Source organism: Ranitomeya imitator, chromosome 4 (genome assembly GCF_032444005.1).
Source record: "Ranitomeya imitator isolate aRanImi1 chromosome 4, aRanImi1.pri, whole genome shotgun sequence".
NCBI classification, from domain to species: Eukaryota; Metazoa; Chordata; class Amphibia; order Anura; family Dendrobatidae; genus Ranitomeya; species Ranitomeya imitator.
The window spans coordinates 604,417,451-604,433,376 of NC_091285.1; positions in this window are offsets into that span (position 1 = coordinate 604,417,451).

A 15,926-nucleotide genomic window follows, 5' to 3' on the forward strand; every position below is an offset into this window, starting at 1 on the left:
AATCCGTGCACCTAATGTTGCATTGAACCCAGCACACTCTAAAGAAACACAAAGCTGGACCTCTCCGGCTCTTCTGGAAGATCTGTAAAGCCACTTTTTTTTTTTTGTCAACTGTTGTGTTTTGATTTCCCTTTTTTTTTTTTTTTTTAGATTGTTGGTGTCTGCCTTGTTTTTATTTAGCAGTACTTCATTAATATGGACTAATTAATTAGAAATCAGTTACTGTTCCCAAATCCGGCATGTTATCCAGGGGCAATATATTGTGGTCCAGGTGTGTGGAAACCAAAAGTCTCAGAAGGTCTTGACAATCAATGACCGTCAGGGTAGGCTGGGACGTGTCAATCAAAACATCTGGACAGCCACACTTTGTTCCTTAAGTTGGCCACATGGCTGCAAGCAGTACATTTAAAGCACATGCCATTGATTATTTGTTTTTGTTGTGCGTTTTTTGTTATTTTTGTAATTTTTGTGTCTCTCCAAAATCCATCCCCTGAAGACCTAAATCCATTCAGAGAGCGCTCAGTACAAAGACAAAGGCAATCTTTTTTCTTCGGTTGAAAACTCAAGTGTTTTTGGACACAGGTTTTTACAACCATTTTGAAAAAATCTTTTTAACTAGTGTGGACATCTATGACCCCCAGCAGTTGCTACCGCGTAGATTTACCCCAAGCATACTTTTGTGGTTTTTTTTTTCTTTCTGTTGGGGCATTTTTATTTTCTAGCTCTTAGAAAGATGAACAAGAATGGTTCAGTGCTTTGAGTGCATGGTCTAATATTGTCTTGCTTTTTCTATGTTTTTTTTTTTTTTGTTCTATATATTTCTTGTAACCAAACCTGGAATCTGTGGCCCTAGGTCAGCAATGGATAAAACGGAAGCAGTAGGGACGACTTGCACTTATATGTCAAGAGAAAAGACTTCCAGTGGTTAGGCTAGCACTTTTGTTATTTTCCTAGCCATGTTTTTTCTTAAAGGTGTTCTCTTTGTCAATGCATTGTTGGAAAAATCTGATTACTAATACCTTGTGAGACAGAGATAATGCAGTTTCGCCACTCTGAATTTCTTCACTATCTGCACAGGACCAATCCAGATTTGGTCTTGACAGCTGAAACATACCAGACCAATGTATTTTCATAGATACCCTGCCTTTTTAAATGGTGTTGACAGTATGGCTGTGGAGTCGGAGTCATGGAAATTGAGGAGTCTGAGTCGGAGGTTTGGCTTACCGTCTCCACAGCCCTGACTGACGGGCAGGTGACTCCAGCATAGGTCAGTGTAACAAGTCCGATATTTACGGTCTGAGCACAGGCTGCAGTAACCGCATCGGCCACGGGTCTCCTGACCCCGACTTCACAGCCTCATGAGAATCCGAGAAGATCTGTGAATATCGGACTTGTGAAATTGGCTTAAATCTGCTTCAGCTCAAGACCAAAATGTTACAGATCTGAATCTAGACAAAGGTCTGCGAGATTTGGGAGCCCTCAAACTTCATTTTTCCGTATTAATCAGATTTTTCATTTTTTTTGGAACACCGCCCCTGGGTTCCTCTTAATACTAGGAGTAAAATATTGTGTTGCTAGTTCCCCTATTGATATTAGGCCTTATACTGAGGGCATTCACACAGACACTGGAGCAATAATCTAGAGTAATATTAACACTTCATTCACCCAGATGGTCGGTTCTCGCATTCACTCCATACCGTTCATTTGCCCATTGTATTCACAATAGCACTTGGTGTTTCCAACAACGCATTGTTTCCCCTGCCGTATTCTATTCCTTCTATAATCTCAAAACTAAATCCCACATTTGAGATTAACCAGCATTGCAGATTTCCTAATCTTTCCCTCAATCTCTGTTGCGTCAACTAGTACAGAATTGGGCCATCACAACGGTCAGCATAAAAGGGCTTACGGGAACATTTGCGCAACTAATAATACCGGGCTGACGTGACTCCGGACTAAGTATTCTATGAATATTTGCAAAGCAATTCAGGTACCGAACATTTTACAAAATTCGGGTCTGAAGCGTCCACAATCTGTTGCTTTCCTGCCTGCTTTCCCTCCAATCCTTCCTACATTATGGACTCTGCTTGAGGGTTTTGTGTTTTTTTTGTTTTGTTTGTTTTTTTTGTTTTTTTACCCTTTTAGGAACACATTTAAGTTATGCTACTAAAAAAAAGCACACCTAGTTGTAAATAAATCACATTAAATCTATTTATTCATGTTTTGTATAGCTAATGTATTAGAGATTCTTATGACTTTGTGCTTTTATAAATGTTCTCCAGACTTTTTTGTATGTATATCAATATATAATAGAGATCTCGATCTGCAGATTATAAGTGTATTCTCTTACACACGGGACTTTCGCACACCTTTTAACTACTCTCATTTATTTTTTCCTTGCGCTAAAGAAACGACGGTGGTGTGGTTACGAATCCATCCACTTGACAGGGCTTTGTAGAATAATTTTGGACTCCTGTGCCAGGCTGAAATGGCCAAGTTGACCGGCAGATCATGCCGTTACCGATACCATAAGTACTCTGTAGGAAAAAAAATCTCTTTGCTGCTATTCTAAGAGAAGTTTATCAACCCTGTATAAAATCGGCAATACCATACCTCCCGCGACACTCCAGTAAAAGCATGAAAAAGCTCAGGGGTGACAGCGCCAGAATTGTGCCAATGTGTCCATCAAAAACACTACACTGAATCTCATACAGCTAGGGGAGGGGTTGTTTGAGGCATTATTTTTTTGAGATTTAAGTACTTAGTCCTATATAGTGTGGCAGCAACCATTGTATGGGCTCAAGCAATATTCACGTGAATGCAGATTATCAATTCAACTAATGATGTCCCTAATTTTATGTTGGATTGATAGACGGAATATTGATTTAGTCTTCTACAATATGGCTGCCTTTTCTGTATGTAGAGGACCAGTTTAAAATGGCAATAGTTTTTCCTATTTTCTCTATATGTTTCAACTTTGTGTACAATGTTATATTGTGTGAGTTTGTTAATGAAACAGTAGATAACCCTAAAACTAATCACATCAAATATTCTGGAACTGTCTTGGTGCACATTAGGCACCTTTTGTAGTTGAGGTTACCATCTAGAATTGAGATGGATTGTAGAATTGGAGGCTTGGTGAACATTGGCAACCTGCAGAATAAGTGTGGTTACCAGTTACCATCTAGGATTGAGATCTTCTGGAATTGGAGGCTTGGCGAGCATTAGGCACCTGCAGAGTGAGTATGGTTACCAATTACCATGCTGGATTGAGGTCTTCTGGAATTGGAGATTTGGTGGACATTGGGCACCTGCAGAGTGAGAGAGGTTACCAATTACAATCTAGGATTGAGATCTTCTGGAATTGTAGGCTTGATGAACATTTGGAGACCTCAATCACTCTGCAGCTGCCTATTACCATCTCAATAAGAAATGTTCTCTCTCTTTGGTTGCCCATTACCTTAATCATTAACCATTTACCAAATGTATTAGACAAGAATCATTCTCAGGGACAACAGGACTTGTAACGTAAGAGTCAAAGGACTTGGTTTAGCTGGTGCTCACTTCTGTATGATGCCTTGCATAGCAGAAAGTTGAGGTATCCATGGATTTGGAGCTGGGGAGTGGAGTTGGTGAGTTGATGGTACCACGGTTGATTTCAAATTCCAATATCCAATTTTCTGATCTGTATATAGTGGTGATGCAGGAGTTACCCACACTATCCAGAGTATCGATAATGGTGAAACCCACCCAGCTATGTGCCTCTTGTAGTGCAATAACTCCCAAAGGTTGAATTATTTTCGTTTGAAGATATTTCATTTTATTTACATAAAATAGGCAGAAATAAACCTGCAGATTCCAGGTTCCATTTCTATCTTTTCATGTCTCGACATCAAACAATGTCTGTAGATAACACAATGCACTGAAACCCTTCATGTACAGTGTGGGATGTAATAAGAGAATTTAAGGCTTTTAAGATAAAAGGGAACATATCCACAGATGCTTTTATTTTTCATGTCTTCAGAAAATTTGTCCTTAACGATCAAGTAACTAGCTGAATTCAGTATTCTTATTGTGGGAAGATTGGCTAACCATTCTCTACAGGTTAAGCTTGATGACCAATGGACTAGGAAAAAAAACTTGAATCTAGCGGTGCCTATACACCTTCTGGAGCTGGCGGTCAAATGCTTTTTTTGACTAAACGCTTTTCCCCTTGACAATATACCTACATGTAGTCGTTCGTGGACAGACATGCATGTGTTCTCGATGGGAAGAGGTGTATAAGTCACTGCTAGACCTAGACACCTAGATCAAAAGTACTACACACTGAAATGCAATGTAGATTCTTCATTCTCCTGATCACATCTGCTCATGAGAGTTTAGCGCCATCATACACATAAGAGATCTGCCCGGTTGAATTTGGGGAGTTCAGCTGCCTTTTCTTTTCTCTGTGTATTGGTAATATAGGTGCTTAACTTGTGGGTTTCCATTGACTATTTAAATTTTTAAAACATATCCCCTAAAAGAATCCGGTTTAGAAAGGTGTGGCCACTCCAGGACGCCATCTTGCAAAACCAGTATTCAAGGCAATCGATCCAATTACCAGCAGCAATTAAGATTTTCTGCCCTCAGTAGACTTGTTTACTGACTTGATCCCATAATTGATCTTCTAGTATGTCAAATAACTTCTGAAGAGGTCTCAGACCTCTGTGGAAATCCTCCCCCAAAATGTTGCCCATTAATCAGTACTTTTCCAATATTTAAGACACAGCATTTGTCTTTAACGCCTCATTTGATTCCACGTTGTTCTGAACATTTGTGGAATCCCAGCTCTCCTTTCTCAACAAATGTTATGATTTGTTCGGGCCTTTATAACATGTAATATGGTGATGGGTTTTTAAGATTACCAATGACTCTGTAAACCCAATTTTATTTTAAATTAAATTTAAGCTTTCAACTTAATGGATGTTTTCCTTAAAAGCTGCCAAGCCTGAGGCCTTCAGACACAACACTACTCTTAGCTTTGCCTTGCGTAGATGAAGAGAGGAAGTTAATATTAACTTTGCACAATAACCACGGCTTCCTCTTATGACTGGAAGACCTTTTATTTTCTTATAGTGTGCCCACCAGCATCACCAAGTCAGAAACTGTTATTGGCCAATGTCCTCTTACAAGATCAGAATGTAGACCAGCTCTTAAGGCCTGCAATAATTATATCCAACCTGCATGTTCTTCACATGCGCACCTTGTCTTGCGGTAGAATGTCTTGTCTTTTACCAACGGATCACTATAGGGAATATAAATCTTTAGTATGCAACGTTTTTCCTTGCCTTGATGTCAGAGTGTCTTGCCTACTGACGAGCATCTGATAAAAGGCAGTTTTAATTTACTACTGACCAAAGGAATAGTGCGTTACTGTGGTATATTTATGTACCTTGCTTCTTTGCGGCTCCAGTATATAATATATATTTTTTATTTAATGGCATTTATCAACTATCCAGATAATAGGTGAAAAAAGTATAATTGCTGGAGAGCCCTACCACTGGGACACCCAGTAATATTAAGAGGGTGTCGCAAATGTATTTAGTTGGAATCTGGGACTCCATGGGCCAGCAATATAAGTTGAGCTGCAGTCAGTTGCTTTGCCCACTTTTGTGACCGTTTTATTAGGCCCCAAACTTTTTAATCCCTATAAATATTCCGAAAGATGGCACTTATCCTGATTATAACACAAAAATGTTCAATCCCAGTTTTTTTTAATTGCTCCAATTTTAATATTGTGGAAGGAAACGTTAAAAATAAATTTCTTCCTAAAATATATTGCGCTCCCCGTTTTTCACCTTTTTTTTTTTTTTTTGGCAGATCGTAGAGTTAACCATATGGTTGTTGACCCCATGTTCTCCTCTTGGGAATTGTATATTCATCTTGGACTGAAATTGAAACTTTTCAGGTTGGGTATATAAACTATTTTTGCCATGTCTAGGTTTTTGAAGGCTCCGAGGTCCTGTTCTTTGGGAACCATTTTAGGTTTATTAGTTTTGCTGCACTATTTTTAGGAATTGGGTGTGTGATCCTATCCAGCATGGAGACTGTGTACCTATATGATACCCTGTGACTTGTCAGCTGAGTATGCTTATTATTTAGTTCACCACTACATTACCAGCATATGTATTGCTTTCTCTGCCTTACAAGCTCCAACATCACGTCTTGACTGAATACAGATCACTGTCAGGCCATTACCATCCTTCTGTTTTAAAGTGGCATTCGGGCAGCTAGGGACAGGGTTCCCACTACGGCTTAAATTTTAATACTTAGGATTGGTAAATAACAAAAAAAAAAAAAAACAATAACATGATGGCACGTCTGGTGGTGCAGTATTTCTAGCATTGTTTTTTTTTTTGTTTGTTTTGTTATTATTTTGTTTCCCCTTTTGTATTTCCCCATTTTGTGAATGTGTTATCTATGTTGTATACGGTTTTAACGATTAAACTAAATCAATTTTGTCTGATCAGTTTTAAGTTGAGGCAAGTGCCTGCAATTTTTATTATTGCATAATAAATTTCGACGAAGCGCATTTTCTACCAAAATTGTATTTTCTTGAAACACAAAGTTCATTACGACCTCTGCAAGATGTTCTCCATATATAAATGTGAATGGTCGTGGTGGAGCAAGCTTCAATAAATGCAGTCAAATTTTTGAACCACTCCCCTCCTCCGTCCCTAACCGTAGACGGCTGGTATAGATTTTCTGCTTCAGTCCAACAAACCATTGGTTGCCTATTCCTGTACGCTCAATGTATTGGTGGAAATTTAATTGCTGCTTATATTATATACTTAAAGATTTATGAATCCCCCTTTTTCTAGACATTTAAAAGCGTTTTGGAAGGTTTAAAAAGTAAAAAAAAAAGTGTAAATAAGGGATGCATTTCGATAGCAGTATGGTATGTTTTAGGCGGTGTTGCCGTGATTGTCCCCGTATTGCAACGTTCTGTTGTCCAAGAAAGCAGTGCAATATTTTAATTGTAGTAGCGTTCCATAGGCCGTAATCTGTGCGAGGGTTGTAGAACGGGGTTGCTGAACGTAGGCTACAAACCGTGGCAGTCGTGTGAATTCTGCAGCTCGCTAGCTCCAAATATTTATTTGCCATGTTCACTTACTTTGTTAAGCAGCCATATTTATGATCTGTTCCTCCATCCTTGCTACAATGAGTGTCACCTTCCATTGTTTTGCTAGTCTTCCAAAAAAAAAATGAAAGTTGCAAAAAGGCACAAGAATAATAATATATAGAGAAACTCTTTGAATTGTTTCCCATATGTCTCTCTTAATCCTTTTTTTGTTCCTGTTTTGTTCTTTCTGTATATTTTGTTTAACTTTTTTCTTCTCGAGCGCTGTTTTGAGATCACATTATGGTGCTTTTCACTGCATTCAGCACATTCATTTTTAGAATCTACGTTTTAGAAGATAAAAAGAAAAAAATACATAAAAACTTGCTGTGTATATGGAAATACTTCTGTACTGTTAAACTGTTCAAAAATGAAATAAAAATATTTAATTATTACAGTGACTCTTGTATTGCTACTTTTTTCTGTGTGTGTTTTTTACTTTTTAATCACACTTGTTTGGGGGGTTTTGTGGACCTAGATCTGGAGATGTTGTGTCTTTCCTTGTACGGGCAACTTTGAGGGTATGTGCACACGCCATGGATTTTGCTGCGGATCCGCAGCGTTTCTGCAGCTGCGGATCCGCAGCGGTTTCCCATGAGTTTACAGTACCATGTTAACCTATGGGAAACAAAATCCGCAGTGTACATGCTGCGGGAAAAAAACGCGCGGAAACGCAGCAGTTCACATTCCGCAGCATGTCAATTCTTTGTGCGGATTCCGCTGCGGTTTTACACCTGCTCCAATAGAAAACTGCAGGTGTAAAGCCGCAACGGAATCCGCAGTAGAAACCGTGATAAATCCGCAGGAAAAACCGCAGCGGTTTTGCACTGCGGCTTCTCCAAATCTGCTGCAGAAAAATCCGCAGTCCTCCAGCATACATGTGCACATACCCTAATTCTTGGTTACCATTTCCCTTACCACAAAGCAAATAATTTCTAGGATATGCAATCACCAGCTGATTGGTTTGGGTCCCAGCAGAGCGGATTGTTGTTTTTTTTTTTTTTTTTTATAGACTTCAAGTTTTTTAAGGCTTCAAGTTTTTTAAGGCTAAGTACACACATGGCGTTTTTGCTGTGTGTTTTTTATGCTAATGTTCAGCTTTTTACTGTACCAGCCAAGCCCATGAGATTTCGGAAATCTCACAGTTGTTCTTTTTTTTTTTTTCTTTTTTTTTTTTTTTCCATCAGGATTTTATGCTTTGCATGGTTTTTTGGACATGGAGCATGTCACTTCTTTCACCCATTAACTTGAATGGGTTGTGAAAAAAACGCAGGCATCATGATTTGCCGTATTTTGTATGCCAAAACCTGATTCTATCGAATAGGACTTTTTTGTTTTTGTTAACACTAAATGTTATCAGTATGCACAAGAGACAAATCTAGCTTGCCAAAACCGCTGCATAAAAACGCATAAAAAAAAAAAAAACGAAAAATCAAGGAAAAATGTTTTTTTTTTTTCTACAGCTTGTTTCCTGCCAAGAGATCAGGTTTTGCTGCAGAAAAAATCTCTGAAAAAACGCCTAGTGTGAACCTACCCTAAAGCACATTGGCGCCACCTGCTGCGGAAAGTATTGCAGCACATTCGTGGTTTGTTGAGCTGTTTGTAGTTCACGGTAAAGCAAGTAGCGGGGGAGACGATATGCAGGTAAAATCCGTGAAGAAACCTTAGGCCAACTTCACAATTAAGCAGCATTTTACCGTACAATACAAGTAATTGGGATTACAAAAAAACAACAAAAAACACTTTCATACATAGCTGAATAATAAATTGCATGAAAATTAAAGCATGGTGCTTATTTCACATCTACAGAATTCTCATATTGTTATGCAGATTTTAATTGCAGTTTTTACCGTTTTCAATGCTTATAGCAGAATAGGGTAAAACCCACTGCCAAATCTGCAATGAAGTCCGAGCTCTGTGGTTATTTTATATACAAGGTCAGTTGGGGTCTTGGTAGTTGCACCCCCATTGATCACAATGTGATGGCATATCCTATACCTTAAATCTGTGATTCCGTTTTACACGGTTCACGTTGATGGTGTAACAACAGACCACGATGGCCAGACCAGCAGCATATCTCCTGATCCAAACTCAAAGCCCCAAAAGGCATATATGAGGCTGTTGTGTTAGGTCAGTAGACCTGTGGGTGGTCCAGATGTCATGGTTCTTACTCAGACTGTGAACGTTGGATATGTGAAGCCAGCCTAAGGGCTCATCTCCACTTGTGTGAGAAAAAAATGGTCCGATTTACGGACCGAAAAAACGGATGTAACGTATGCGAGTGTCATGCGAGTGTCATGCGAGTGTGATGCGAGTTTTTTATCGCAACATCCGTATGACATCCGTATTGCTGTCCGATTTTTACGCACCCGTGTCCTTAGAAAAGCCGGCAATTCAGCGTAGAGTACAGTAAAATCACACTGACAGGTTAGATTAGAGTAGATATATACACATAGAATAGGTATATATACATATATATATGTCAGGGAGACACATATATATATATATATATATATATATATATATATATATATATATATAAATGCAGCGTGAGATAGCTTTAAAATTACCGGCTTTTGCTTTCTCCTTCCTAAACCCGACATGATATGAGACCTGGTTTACATACAGTAAACCATCTCATATCACCATTTTTTTTGCATATTCCACACTACTAATGTTAGTAGTGTGTATATGCAAAATTTGGCCGCTCTAGCTAGTAAAATAAGGGGTTAAATGACGGAAAAAATTGGCGTGGGCTCCCGCACAATTTTCTCTGCCAGAGTAGTAAAGCCAGTGACTGAGGGCAGATATTAATAGCCTGGAGAGGGTCCATGGTAATTGCCCCCCCCCCCCCTGGCTAAAAACATCTGCCCCCAGCCACCCCAGAATAGGCACATCTGGAAGATGCGCCTATTCTGGCACTTGGCCACTCTCTTCCCATTCCCGTGTAGCGGTGGGATATGGGGTAATGAAGGGTTAATGCCACCTTGATATTGTAAGGTGACATTAAGCCTAATTAATAATGGAGAGGCGTCAATTATGACACCTATCCATTATTAATCCAATACTAGTAAAGGGTTAAAAAAAAACAACACACATTATTCAAAATAAATTTATTGAAAAAATCACAAAGGTTGTTGTATTAGTTTATTCTACTCTCAATCCACTCACTGAAGACCCTCGATCTGTAAATAAAAAAAAATAAATAAACCAACAATATACATACCTTCCGAGGATCTGGCACGTCCAACGATGTACATCCATCTGAAGGGGTTAAAATATTTTGCAGACACGAGCTCCGCTAATGCAGGATGCTCATTTCTGCAAAACCCCGGCGAATGAAGCTAAATATAGGTCAATGATCTATATTTAGCTTCATTTGCGGTGAGGCGCCCTCTGCTGGCTGTTCCTAGATCGTGGGAACTTTCCTAGAAAGCTCCCTGGCTCGAGTTCATATGAGGACAACCAGCAGAGGGCGCCTCTTATGAACTCGAGCCAGGGAGCTTTCTAGGAAAGTTCCCACGATCTAGGAACAGCCAGCAGAGGGCGCCTCAAAAAATGGTGATATGAGATGGTTTACTGTATGTAAACCATGTCTCATATCATGTCGGGTTTAGGAAGGAGAAAGCAAAAGCCGGTAATTGAATTACCAGCTTTAAAGCTATCTCACGCTGCATTAAATATAAATATATATATATATATACCGTAGGTGTCTCCCTGACCTATTCTATGTGTATATATCTACTCTAATCTAACCTGTCAGTGTGATTTTACTGTACTCTACGCTGAATTGCCGGCTTTTCTAAGGACACGGGTGCGTATACATCGGACAGCACTCGCATGGTGCGAGTGCTGTGCGTTTTTTTTCTCGCACCCATTGACTTGCATTGGCGAGTCTCGTCCAAGAATCGCAGCAATACGCAGCATGCTGCGATTTTTTCTCAGCCGACACAGATTTTTTTCAGTCCGATTTCGGCTGAGAAAAAAATCGCAAATGGAATGTCACCTATTGATTAACATTGGTCCGAGTGCAATCCGATTTTTTTATCGGATTGCACTCGTCCGTTTATCTCACAAGTGGAGATGAGCCCTAATATTGTGGCTCAGTATTTAATGTACCTATAGTTTTTATCCTTTATCTTTTATAACATTTTAATGTTAAAGGGAACCTGTCACCCCGTTTTTTCAGTATGAGATAAAAATACCGTTAAATAGAGCCTGAGCTGTGCTTTACAATAGGGTATTTTTTGTCCCCTGATTCCACACCTATGCTGCCGAAATACCTTACAAAAGTTGCCATTTTTGCCTGTCAATCAGGCTGGTCTGGTCAAAAGGGCGTGGTGACATCGCTGTTTCTCCCCCACATCTTGCTTATCTTCCCATTGGTGGCGTAGTGCTTCTCGCATGCGCAAGTGCCGAATGCACTGCGCAGCTGTAGAAAAAGAGCGCTATTCAGCGGTTTATCGGTGGGCGCGGCCATCTTCCTGAGGCCGCGCGTGCGCAGATGGAGATTGTGGCAGCCATTTTCCTGAAGCCGAGTTTGCATCTCGGCTTCAGGAAAATGGCCACCGCGATCTCCATCTGTGCGCGCGGCATCCCGCGGCCATTTTCCTGAAGCCCCAGGAAGCAGGACACTCCATCTGCGCACGCACGGCCTCAGGAAGAATCGTCATGTACAATCATGTTCCTACAAATACATAATATTAAGCCTTGAGTCCTGGGCCAAAGAGATGGATCTTGAATACTTTCACCTTTTTGTTTCTGGATATCATGCCGGAAAGACACATGAGATATCCTTCCCCAAAACAAACCATGCTGATTATTCTAGTGTCCGTTTTTACATACAGACACCACCTTGAGCAGCCATTGTGAAATAAATAGGTAGCAGCTGAATGTGACCAATGCTCACCACTGAGACCTAAGGCCCTATTCGCGTGCCATGTTCATGTTCCAGTGCCATAGATTAGTCAACGCTCAGACTAGACACTGACATGTTAAGGTAAATGGGACAGTTTAGTGGTGGAATCCTAATTATCCCAAGTTTATTTCATTTTGGTTTTTTTTGTCCATAAATATTAGACTCTTGATAGACCCCAACAGCACCTGACAGATTTCACTGCCTTTATAATCGGGATTGGTAGGTTCCCTCATGATGGCTATAGCTTTGACTGGAAAAAATAGTATTCTCCTATGGAAGCTTCGTTGCAAACACGAACATTGAATTGGGGAATTTTTTATCCACTCAACGTCGGCCTTACGAACATTCTTGGGTATACCTTTCCTGATTACTTCTCTGTGTGAATTTGCCCAAATATTAGCCATACCTCACTGGTAGTAAGGGGAGTGAAAAATTGTTCATATTGCTCCCACTCCCAAACTTTCCAAGGGAAACGAGCACAAATCAACTTCCTATATTGCACTAGTTTACGATAGGTTTTCTGCCCTTAAAAAGACCTTTATTGTAGCCCTTGATGGTATTTTACACTATTGCAACTGTCGTGTAGGTCTTGGACCCTTTTTGAATAAGACTCCATTTATAAAAGTCAGAAGTGAATCTTGGTGCCAAAAATTGTAATAACTAACTGTTTTTTGATCAGCCCTCATATACATTTTTTGTGATTTTGTTACTCTATGAATTAATTTTGTGATACTTTTCCTTATACTATAATTGGCATGATTTATAGAGCATTGCCCATGCAGTTCCTTGAAGTCGGGTCCCCGATAGGTGAATGAGATCTTCAGATGGAGACTGGGAAACCCCCTTGATAAGTCATTGCTTTCACCAGGGAGTTCATGGCTGCTGTAATCTCCTTTTGGATGCGGTTGTTTGTTTTCTGCATATATGACACATAGTAATATTTGTTTTGCATAATCTCTCCATGTAAGACAACGTCTCCCCACACCTTTTTCTTTGGTGGGTGGATAGACGATACAGGTAATAACTAGTTTCTACAGTCAGGTCGGGGGACTGAGTCACTGCCATATTTGTCTCCCAACCTTGATGGGTTTATGACCCTTGATATAACAGTGTATTGATGGTGTGGATGCGTTAAGTTCATCCTCTGCAGACCATATGAGATTGGTTACGCAGGATATATTTAGCGTTGTCTGCTTTCGGAATACCATCAATCAGCAACTAGTTATGTCTACCCCTTGTATAAGTAGGTGAAGTAGGGTCAGATCATGCAGATCTCCTGTCATGTCAAAATAGGCTGCGGACTGGCAGACTCTGCAAACGTATAAGATTGCTAAATGAGCCTATGTACAGAACTACCATCTTCCTGGGCAATGGAAATCTCCACTGGTATTTTCACTGTACAGTGTGTAAATATTAATTACGGTATGCCCTTATGCAGATACTCTTGGGTCACAGAAGCAATTAGGACAATATTCTTACCTACAGGAAGTCTATTAGCAGATTTCTCTATATAAACCTAGCATATTTATGATAAAAAGGTTGCAAGTAACTAATGGGAAGTTGCATGCAGTAGAGTTCTGAAAAAAGATTTGTGCTGCCCTGACCTGGCTTCATATCAACCAGACCAGGACAGTCTTCACTTCTGTAACTGGCATCCTAGGCACCTTTGGCGTTTTTACTAGGTCACAGGGCCTAAACGCCGGCCACAGGTGTGAAGATTGTCCATGGCTGCCATGAAGAACTGAACTTTACGTAGGACCTGAGAAGCGCAAATATATATATTTTTTTTTTTAATTACCGTATCATTTTGTATAACTTTAAATCAAAAATAAGAATTTGAACAATCACCCTGAATAAGCAATATAAAAAGTCAGCAAGGATGAAGTACAATAAAGGCGAACTATTGTGGAACGTTCCCCTCAAGTGGCGATAAAACAAAATGTATAATGAAACTAGATATAATAATAATAATACTTTTTATTTATATAGCGCCAACATATTCCGCAGCGCTTTGGTGGCCTGATTCTAACACATCAGGTATTTTAGAATATGTATGTATATAGCAGCCACATAGTGTATATAGCACAGGCCACGTAGTATATAGCAAATATTACGTGGCCTGTGTTATATACTATATGGCTGCTATATACATACATACATACATATTGTAGAATACGCGATGCGTTAATACAGGCAACGCAGTATATAACACAGTGGTTATGCAGTATATAACACAGCCCAAACAGTATATAACACAGGCCACTGTTATGAAAGGCAATTCAGTACTACAATGGACATAGCGGTCAGAGCACATACAGTGATCTGACAATAACCCAAAATCATAGAACGAGCTCTGAGACGTGGGAACTCTGCAGACCGCAATCCCTAATCCTCTCCAAACAACACTAAAGGCAGCCGTGGATTGCGCCTAACTCTGCCTATGCAACTCGGCACAGCCTGAGAAACTAACTAGCCTGAAGATTGAAAATAAGCCTACCTTGCCTCAGAGAAATACCCCAAAGGAAAAGGCAGCCCCCCACATATAATGACTGTGAGTTAAGATGAAAAGACAAACGTAGAGATGAAATAGATTCAGCAAAGTGAGGCCCGACTTTTTTAACAGATCGAGGATAGAAAAGGTAACTTTGCGGTCTACACAAAACCCTAAAGAACACCACGCAAAGGGGGCAAAAAGACCCTCCGTACTGAACTAACGGCACGGAGGTACACCCTTTGCGTCCCAGAGCTTCCAGCAACAAATTAGACAAGCTGGACAGAAAAAAATAGCAAACAAATAGCAAAGAAGAACTTAGCTATGCAGAGCAGCAGGCCACAGGAATGATCCAGGGAAAAGCAAGTCCAACACTGGAACATTGACAGGAAGCCAGGATCAAAGCATTAGGTGGAGTTAAGTAGAGAAGCACCTAACGACCTCACCAGATCACCTGAGGGAGGAAACTCAGAAGCTGCAGTACCACTTCCCTCCACCAACAGAAGCTCACAGAGAGAATCAGCCGAAGTACCACTTGTGACCACAGGAGGGAGCTCTGCCACAGAATTCACAACAGGCCACGCGGTATATAACACAGGTCACGCAGTATATCACACAGGCCACGAGGTATATAACGCAGCCCACGTACTATATAACACAACTCACGCAGTATATAGCAGCCATGCAGTATATAACACAGGTGACGTAGTATATAACACAGCCCACGCAGTATATAACATAGCCCATGTAGTATATAGCAGCCACGCGGTGTATAACACAACCCACGCAGTATATAACAGGGCACATAGTATATAGCACAGCCCACGCAGTGTATCACACAGCCCACGGAGTATATAACACTGCCCATGTAGTATTTAGCAGCCACGTGGTATATAACACTGCCCACGCAGTGTATAACACAGGGCACGTAGTATATAGCACAGCGCACGCAGTATATCACACAGCCCACGGAGTATATAACACTGCCCATGTAGTATATGGCAACCATGTAGTATATAACACAGCCCACGCAGTATTTAGCAGTGTGGGCACCATATCCCTGTTAAAAAAAAATAAAATAAAATAACAAATAGTTATATACTCACCCCCTGAGATCCAGCGAAGCTGTGCCGAGAAGCGCGGCTGCCGCCATCTTCCATTCCCAGGATGCATTACGAAATTACCCAGATGACATAGCGGTCTCGTGATCTTCTGGGTAATTTCACGATGCATCTCTGGGACTGGCAGATGGCGGCCGGCGCGAGCGCATTGTCGGACTACGGAAGGTGAGAATAGCAGGTTTTTTGGTTTTTATTATTGTTAACATTACATCTGTTTACCATTGAGGCTGCATA